Here is a 10,758-nt window from a genome sequence, read left to right on the forward strand (position 1 = left end):
ATTTTTGCCATTTTAGTCCAAATCTCAAACTTTTTAAATCTGGGTCCCTGTGGTTTCATCTTTATTGCCATTTTAGTCCAAAATTCAAAAACCCTCTTTTTTTACTGTTCCAAAAAGTTTGAGATTTGGACTGAAATGGCAATAAAAGTGAAAGCACAGGGACCAAAATGGCAGTTTACTTTTAATTTTGTACCAAAATGGCAATAAAAGTGAAACCACAGGGACCCAGATTTAAAAATTTTGAGATTTGGACTAAAATGGCAAAAGTGCCCAAACCACAGGGACCAAAATGGCAGTTTACTCTTTATATTTTTACCTTAGTAATGAGCATATCCACTTGCAGGGGAGTTGATTATTGACTATTTACAAGTATTTTTCTCACTGCCTCAATTTACTTTCCTATTAGTTGATGCTTTTAGTTAACTTTTAGACCGACAATGACGATGACTTAATCACTATTACACACATTCAAAAGATATCGGTTCTAATGTTGGCTTGTTGCTCCTTGGATACATAGGACAAGGTTTCTTAGTAAGAAATCAGGCTTTACGCAAACAATTGTGCCCAGTTTTTCTGCCAAAAAGTTAGGTGTGTCGAATATTAAGACCACCCGTAGTGGGGCGTTATTTTAAAAAAAATTGAAAAAAAAGCCCCAAAACGCCCCCCCCCCCCTCCCACTACACCCGGCGTTATAGGGCGTGTTTTTTGAAAAAAATTGATGTTAGCGTTTTAATTATAACGCTGAAAGTCCACTGCATGTGGCCACATGGTGGGGTCCAAGGTTTTGACTAGCCAATAAAAATCTAGGTTGCCTTTTTTTTTATTTGTTTAATGATTGTAAGGGGCATTATTTGAGCATTATTCCTACTACGCCACTTTTGCAATAACGCCCCATGCTGACTGGGATGACACGTGTCAGATAATACCCCATGATGGGGGCATTATTTTTGTTCACCACTACACATAGTCTAAGCATAACCTTGTTTTTATTATTAAAGCTGTTAATCTACCTAGTGCATGGTAGGAAGTTAAATGGGTGATGAAAAACATGCTAGAATCACATTTAGAATAAGGTTCTACACTTCGGATTAGGATCAAATACAAAGTATCCTAATTGTAAGAAGTGTATGAAGGATTTATAGAGTGACAAGTGTCCAATAACCTAAAAAACCCACTAGACAAAAAAACCCCACTAAAAAAAAAAAAAAAAAAAAAAAAAAAACAACATCTACCACCACCAAAAACCTAAACCCCCCCCCCCCACCCCCCACATCACCCACCCTAAAAAAAAAAAAAAAAAGGTGGGGGTGGGGGTTTAGGTTTTTGGGTGGGATGGGTGTTTAGTTTTTTTTAGATTTTTTTTTAGGTTTTTGGGGGTTGGGGGGGGGGGGGGTTTAGGTTTTTTGGGGGGTTTTTGGTGAGGTATAGTTTTTTTTTTTGTTTTTTTTTTCGGGGGGGGGGGGGGGTGGGGGGTTTAGGTTTTTTGGTGGGGGGGGGGGGTTAGGTTTTTGGGTGGTGGTGGGGTGGGGTGGGGGTGGGTGTTTAGGTTTTTGGTGGTGATGTAGTGTGTTTAGTTTTAGGTTATTGGACACTTGTCACTCTATAAATCCTTCTTACACTTCTTACAATTAGAAGCCTTTATAGAATAACTTAACCCCTACACTTGTGCTACATAGAAGTTCAGTGAAGTGTTAAGTAAAGGTCTTTCTGGCCTTTAGCGAAGCATTTTCTTTATAAAGAAATTAATCATGTAATAGGTCTCTCACTTATATGTGTTAGTGATCAGCTTAAAACAATTTACCCAAGTAACATCTTTTGTTAAACCATCAATCCTAGAATACAAAGATTCAAATATAAAATGAACATCCAAAATTGGAAGCACTTCAATTAAGATCGAAATCAAGATTGAAGAATAAAAGTCTTCTTTTGTACTGCGGACGAGTAAGAATAAGATTTACAGGTAAATGACAATGTTAAAGGTCAGTTTTCCAATCACGATATAGTTGTAATATATAGGGGGTCTCCTCCGAATCCCTTAGACGTTGTGGTCACTTATCCTTTTTTCCTCAGGCTTTGACGTACTTGCTTTGTCATTTATCTGTTGAGCCAGGGCGTTAGGGAAGTGCATGCACTAACTTCTGGCTAAGTGGTATTGTTACTATTATTGTATATAGGTTTGGTACTAAGGGGAGGCGGTATGGTTTGTTTGAGTTAGGGTGTTTGAGTTTTCTCTACCCAAAAATAGCATGTCATGTCAACTCCTCATTTTACACCCAATCACTAGATATGGTTAAAACACCCCTCAATTAAAAAAAAAAAAGACAAAAACTTGATTGGTTGTATCTTTCCTCTCTCCTCTCTCTCTCCTCTCCTCTCTCCTCTCATCGGTGACTATACACCGAAATCAACCCTCCCCACTCACCGATCCCCACTCCCCGATGGACCCGGTGTGGTTCACCGATCGGTGACCCCCATCCCCGACTGAGGTCCCCCGCAACCATACCGCCTGCCCTAAGGTATTGACCTCCCTCGTTATCAACTATAAGGCTGGGCGGTGTGATATAAAACCCTTAGGGGTTTTATAATGTAACATCACTGTCACATAGGATCCATGTCACGTAGGTGGTTTTAAACCCCCTTCTCTTAACTTGCATACAATGTTTAAAGCCTCTATCATAATTATTATTTAATTAAATATCGATTTGTTTTTTTTATTTCTATAGTTCTTTGAAAACTGTCAAAAAATGACCCCACCACTTTTCTGCCCGTTAACGCTCGTCAAGGAGTTCACAAACTTGCTCATAATGCCCTCATGGCGTCCAGAAAATGGGGGAATGTGCCATGGGGTGCCAACAATGATGAGGTGACAGGGGGCGCTGAACCACACTGTCTAATCTAATATGATATATCATAACCTTGCATAAAAATGAAAGTTGCCAAGGGGCATGGTTTTATGAATTAGATTTTGTATTAACCTCAAAGTGTATATATTTAATTATATACTCGTAAGTAAGACTGAAAACAATAAAGAAAAAAAAAGAAATAACAACAATAAAGACAATATACGTGTATATAGTTCATCTAACTTTAAAACTTCCCCTTCAAACTCCGCAAAGTAAGTAATAAGTGGATTTTAGGAGTAGATTTTAGAGTGAGGGGTTGTGGTTAACAAAAAGTAATAAAAATGTTATATTAAGATCATTTATACATTAAAACAAAACTATATTTAATCCAACTATTAATTGGATATTATTTTAGCTGTATTATTTTCAGTAGATTAACCCATAAAAATTGTAAGATAACAAACATTCCCCACAACGCCATCTTGCTTCCTTAATGCTGCACAAAGATGATATTTGCATTTCTCAGTGGCACCAGTTATGTAAACCAAGCGCTGACCAACGGCCCAACACCATGAAGTTGAACAATATAAACTATCATTATGATTATGATTATATAATATATAATTTCCTGATGGATTTATTTTATTATTTAGTTCCTTTTGTGACAAAATTTTAACTGAATTACGATTATGATTATATAATATATAATTTCCTGCTTTAGTGATGGATTTATTTTATTATTTAGTTCCTTTTGTGACAAAATTTTAACTGAAACTAACATTAATGAAATGTGGTTTAGAAGACTTCTATCCCAACTAGACATTATGAGTCAATGAGCTAGTGGTGAAGTGGTAAGCGAGAGATTTGCTGTTCCAAGTGACCCAGGTTCGATTCTTGCCTCCATCGTTTAGTTTCGGCGGCACCTAATGATAATGGGAGACTGAATCAGTTTTACGTCACCATCCTGTCGTGCATTCGGGCGAGTGTTCACGGGCTTCGACTCTAGGTGAGCATTTTCCCCGGTTCAAAGGCGAGTATATCCCGATGTGGTGAAGTTCGCCAGTAGCTCATCTGAAGGATTTGTTGACCGTTCAAAAAAAATATTATGGGAAAAAAGAAACTAACAGAAAAAGACATCAAATGTTTATTGGTAATGAATGATTCACATCATAAAAGTAGCATTGAAGCTTTGAAATATATGCGAAACCAAGGAAATGATGGAAACCTTTATGAGATGGGTCCACTTGGTGAGGAGACCTACTATCCATTCAAGCTCATAGTTTTGATGGGTTTAGTGCATCATCCACTCTAGGAAATGGGACATCGTATCGGAATTAAAATGGAAACTTTAACTTAAAATTTATAAGAACAACATTATTGCTGTTGCCAACTATGGAAGGGAGTCTGCTTCCACTAACACACACCGACTGCAAATGATGTGTACATTAAATAATTAAGTTAAGTGTTTTAGATAGCCAAAAACTAGGTTACTATTTTGTGTATTATATGTGTTAAATAAAATGTAATGTTGTGGATAACCATTTATGTGTGTGGTGCGAGAGCAAAGATGAAACGGTAAAGCATATTCTTAGAGGTTGTCGTATATTACCAGGAATTTGGAACGGGATATCTAGATGGTGCAAGATTCCAAGTATGTTTGTGTTTCATGTTAATGACTTGGTGGAAATGCACGATCGCTGTGCCATGTCGGGGAATAAGAAGATGGTGCCTGTTGGCAGTTGTGGAGGGCGAGGAATGAAAAAGCTTTTTCGAGTAAGGATCCGAATGTAGTGGAGTTGTTCACGGATATCAAGATATTAGGTTTTTTGTGGTATAAACATAGGTTTAAAGGAGGAGTAGTTGATTGGGACCAGTGGTGTTCTTTCGATATGATGTAATTATATTTTTTGTGGTTTTCGGCTTGCTATTTCCGTCTTGGAAAAAGTTAGGCATTGGTTTTGTAGTTTAATGAAAGTCAATTTTCAAAAAAAAAAAATATATATTTAGTAATAAAAAAAATATTTTTACAATACATGTGTATTGCACGGGTTGAAAAAAAACCATGTATAATACAGGTTGAATAAAATATAATATTATCAGTTAGCATACACAGTCGTCGAGATATGTTTTTAAAAAATGAACTTTAAGGTAACATTTAAGAATCATGGGAAGATGATTTTTTAAAACATGTTTTTTCAACTGTGTATTAAACTTTTTTATGTAATTGATACATGTGAATTCAAGCAAATTGTAATTACTCCTTTAATTATCATTTTGATTGCAGTTAACTTAAATTACAATTTCAAATATGAATATATATATATGGGAATGTTCATTTGCGAAGAAATTTAATGTGAGAAGAAAATAAAGAAAAAGAGCATAATGGTAAAACATTAAATAGTTTATAACTTCTCCCATTAATTATGTGATCTCTAATTAATAAAGCAAAAAACATTTTATCCTACACATTTAAAAATTTATTCTATATGTATCTTACACTTACCGAAATTTACCATACGCGTATCTGAATTTATCATACACATTTAAGAATTTATCCTACACAATACTAAAATTTACCCTACACATGTTGAAAATTGTCATTCACCCTAAATTATTTTATTTTGAAAGAGTATATTTAAAACTGAGTTACAAGTTGAATTAGTTAGCTAATTAATTACAATTAGAAATTTACCTATATACCCAACATTAAATAAACATAGTAAATGGAGCATTTCTATTGGTTTAAAACTTATTTCTTTTTATTCTTACAATTTTTTTTCTTCTCATTTGAACTCTCCACTATATATATAAATATGTACACACACTTTCGAAGTTTGATATGTTCGTTAAAAATAATATATTTTTAACTTTGTTCTAGTATATGTATACTTATATCCTTTCATGTATTTTTGTCTTTGTGTACCTTTGACTAAGTCAAAGTATGTGTGTATATATATATATATATATATATATATATATATTTCTCAATATAAATATATATAATTTATTTCAATATTTTGTTAAAATAATATTCTCAATATTATTTTTGGTATAAGTATACTTGTATAAATACTTGGAATCTTGTATTTTCACTAAGTGTATTCATTCGCACGTATTTATATATTTAGGTAGGAATCCTAGGTATTTTATACTTAGTGAATAAATTCCTTTCTTATGATTTTTATGATTTTTCCGAAATTGTATTTCTTGTAAGAAAAATATACTTTTACGCTTCTTAAAAACAATATTTTATTAAGATCGATTCTTAATATATAAATTTCTTACACTTCTTAAATACATATATTTTTGTTACTTGCCCGATTTTTATGTAATTATTTCTGAGCCTTATTAATATATACTTCCCGCCCTTAATAAATACATGTTTCTACATTTTTTATCCAATGTCCATAAGTTCAATACTTGTCATGGGAATATATATATATATATATATATATATATATATATATATATATATATATATATATATATATATATATATATATATGGAAACGAGATCGGGAGAAAACGCTCAAAAGTGTTAGAACGGTGAGAACGCTTCCTTGCCCAACACGTGTCACACCGCTTAGAAAAGGGCGGAGGGGCTTTTTTGTCCTTTCATCTTCTGCTTTTCCTGTTCCGCTTTTCTCAATGTTGTTTTAATTTTTGGTTTTTTAGATTTTTGACGTTAACCAAATTCAATAATTAATGGCATTTTAATGGTTTCATTGTATCAACATTTTGGCGTTTATGGCGTTTATTCACATCGTATGCCATTGGAACCAGGGGGCAGGAAATCTATTTGAATGGCGTTTTTGTAACACCTCTAAATTTTGCGTCCAATAATGTATTGACATGTGTCATAAGTTTACACGTTGTATTAAATACTAAATAAAGGACTAAAGTTGACAAGCATTGAAAGTATGTGAATCCGAGGGTTCATAGTGTCAACGAGGGATAAATATATTGTACATTAACCCTAAATGATGCTCGTACCTTCAGACGAATAAATCATGGATCGTACGGAACGAATTGTGGAAGAAAGTGAGAAATTACAAACTACAGGGGCCAAATACGTCAACATGTTTAAGTTATACCTCTGAGTGACCTTTGGGCATACCCGGGGCTTTGTAATGGTGAATTACACTCACTAGAAAGCGCGATATAAATTTCGCGAAGTTCCGTTTTAAAACGAGAAAGTTATGATCGAATTCGTATGAGGAGGGTTAAAAGCGTCAAACATTGAAAGTTGTGACTTTTCGGGTAATAATAAATTAACCAAGGGTTAATATGTTGGGTAAAAGTTCCGAGGCCCTTATTCGTAAATAAACGAGGCCCAAAACGCAAAGTTACCCCTTCGAAACCGAAAGACCAGGCTAATAATGGCAAAAGATTTGAAAATCTTGGAAATCAAGTCTCAAGCGGGCCGCGTTAAGGATACAAGTGATCTTACGCGGGCCGCGAGCCATGTGTAGATTCATTTACTGACAATAGGATCCAGGCGACCCGCGTAAAGGTAGCTTGATCCTTAACGCGGGCCGCGTCAGACCGCCAGATGCAGAAAACGTGCACAGGTTCACTGTTTGCTGTTTTAACCGACCTTGGATGCAATTATGGCAGCATGGGCGCCCCCTACACGTCCCCTAACACTCAGGGACAGTTGTTTAACATCCATGATCAATTATAGACCTTGTTGTCATGATCTAATGCACCAATTTTCACTATAAAAGGCCATAAGTTGTGCACATTGTAACCACACCTTCATTCTTCACTCCTGGAGCTTTCTGGAGCACAACAATCCTCTCTAAGCATCTCTGGTCATTCACTAGACTTCTGTAGTGTACCAAACCCTTTATGGTTTAGTTTTTACATAGTTATAGCCTAAAAGTCAATCCGTCGTAATTAACGATTGACTTAACGGTTAATCACAAATGGTCCAGTGATTAGCCGAATCAAAGGTAGTTATATGTTGGTAATCATGTGGGCTTCAAACCCCAAAAAGGGCACCCTCTAATTCCCACTTTAACTAGTCCTAATGTCGAGTCAAACTTGCTTAGAAAAAGTCAACAGAATGCTATTTTGCGATTTTATGCATAATCAGTAATGTAGATGGCGTGTAACCTGTTTTAACACTCATATAACATGATAATAAGTATATTAACTAGTCTAATCTTGTTTGGTCCGACCATTTACTGTTTTGACCCGGTTCGGAACCGAAAGTCGCAAAACTTTGACTTTTGCTTTGACTTCAGTTCTGACCCGTTATGGTATGATTTAGATATGCCTTAGGACTCTCTTAGGACCAGGTTACATGATGGTATAACCCTCTGTGACCGGTTCATTGTTTGTCCGAGTCTTTAGCACATTTCCGTTAAACGCCTAAAAGTTAACCATAACGCCCTTTTTACTTTAAAATGAGAATTTCGGACATGTGAGAGGACAATAACCTTAGTTACTAATTTCTAAGCATGTCCCTAAAATTTCACGTCAATCCGAGGTCTAGAATAGGAGTTATGCTAAATAGCGCAATTACGGAAACTTTAGTAATTAAACGGCGCATTTAGCATAAAGCCTATCTAAACCCAAATTTCGACACCTAACCTTTTACACACTGATGTAAAATAACATTTTGGGATTTTTAAAGATTTTTAATCATTTTTAACTTGCTCATAACCTGCGGTTATGGCATCGGTTCGGTAATTACCGAATATACCCTTTTCGGACATAACTTGAGTTCTACATAGTCTTTTGACCCGATTCCAGTTGCTACTGATTTTAAATTGTAAATAAGGTATTTGGACTTTATAAACTGTTTGGAAAACTCAGATTTCCTGTAGAACTCAGAAACCTCCTTTATAATCTCTAAAATGACCAAAATACCCCTACGGGGCATAGAATGGATTTAAACTCGTTACGGGCATTATGGAAGGTATCCTACTGATACCACAACCTCTTTAAAGCATATTAACTTAGGAAACTTGTGTAGGACTCTTACGGTTACCCGTTACGCCTTTTGCGCGCATGGTTCGGTTTATGTAACTAGTTTACATAAACTAGCCGAAACGGGTCAAACCTTATTGTTTTCACCTCAAAATCCAGAGTGTGGTTATATTAACCATATAAAACAAGTCTTCAAACTTGTTGGGTCCAAACCACATTCAATTCCCGGTTTTCGCCTTTCACGCGATTAAACCGTAATTATCCTTTGAAACTGACCGGTCTATGCTAAGGCTAAATTAAAGACCCGTTAGGATTCTAATAGGTTGTTTAAACCTTCGTTCCAGAATAGGAGACCAGTAAAAGAAACTTGCATTTGTTTATAAAGGATATTACTTGCTCAGGTAAATACTTTTAACTTATTTTCCGTTATACGAGCTTGGGTTACGGTATTTAAAATACCGCTTGGTCGGGCAATTGACCCCAACTCATTTGTAGTCGGGTGATTTCAATGTGACCCGTTTAAAAATTGGTTTTGTTGGCTTTACGCCTTTGGGAGCTTAACGACCATGTCCCGGATATCCTTGGCATCATTTTACGAAATGGCCACGACCCCGACACGCGGGTGTAGGCATACACCCGGCAATGTGCCTATATTAATTAAAGGTATAACCGTTGGTTTTCCCGCCACAGCTTTATGCTTTGTGGCGTGTCTATTAACCTTAAACCCGGCACGACCCGGGCGACCGAACGCATAGTGAACATGTAATTCTTTTACAAGATTTAATTATAAATTTTCCCAAGTTATAAAGAGTTTGTGCCATGTGCATTCAAATCAATTTTATTAAACATTTTTACAAAAGTGTCGGTTGAATGTATTTACCAGTGTAAACTGACGTATTTTCCCCCAAAAAGATTAATGCAGATTCTACACGTAATAGGCTGGCCACTCCTTAAGCATCGTTAGAGTCTCGCAAGCTTGGGATGCCATATCTGTTGAACAATTATTTTCTATCTTATTTTGATCCCCTGTGGATTATATTTCGACGATTGTGATACTTGGATATTACATTCGATAGTTGAAATATATTTATCTGTATGCTTCCGCTGTGCAGTTATATATTGTGTGGTTTGGCTATATTGTTGCCAACTACGTCACGGTAATCCCCCACCGGGCCCACCGGTGATACACGTGGAAATCGGGGTGTGACAGGTTGGTATCAGAGCCAACGTTGAGTGAATTAAACACTATCTTTATGTGTTTAATCTCAATGACACAATTGCAGATACTTGAGTCTAGACAAGAACATAGGACAAATTCGAATTGTTATTCCAGTTTGTCTTTTATTGTTTATTGTGATTTAAAGATTTGTTAAGCAGGGAATATGCCACCAGCAATTAGAAGAGGAGGAAGAGGCAAAGGGCCGATCACTACTCATAATGATCACGAGGCCGGACCTTCAAACATGCGAGCTCCTTTTAGCACGAGGAGCAAAGAACCTCAGAGACGTAGAAGAAACCTCTTTGAGCCAGCAAGGCGGTCCACCTCACACAGTTCGACACCTTCATACCGTCACTCTTTTGGACCAAACTTAGAAAATGAACCCGATAACCCTCAACCTTCGTTTATACCTCTCCAGCGATCTGCTTCGCACCGTTCCTATGGCGATCCTACTCCTTTCTTTCAAGGCCGATTTAATCTGGCTGATTATGTCCAAAGAACCAATAGGTTATAACCCTTTAGGACCTGAAGACCATTTCTCCGAAGATAATGCGGTAGATATGGATGAAGACACGGATCCCATAGAACCTGCATGAGGTACTCCCAACCATCCTATCGAGATCTCTGATGGGTCATAGGTCCCGACAGTTACCAGGCGAGGTTTAACCAGTGTGATTGGTACTTCACACCTTCTCACCACTTCTCGCCTCATGAGCAGCAGCAGCAACAGGATCCTTCCGAGGATTCGCGCTTCGTGGC

Source organism: Helianthus annuus, chromosome 11, assembly GCF_002127325.2.
Source record: "Helianthus annuus cultivar XRQ/B chromosome 11, HanXRQr2.0-SUNRISE, whole genome shotgun sequence".
NCBI classification, from domain to species: domain Eukaryota; kingdom Viridiplantae; phylum Streptophyta; class Magnoliopsida; order Asterales; family Asteraceae; genus Helianthus; species Helianthus annuus.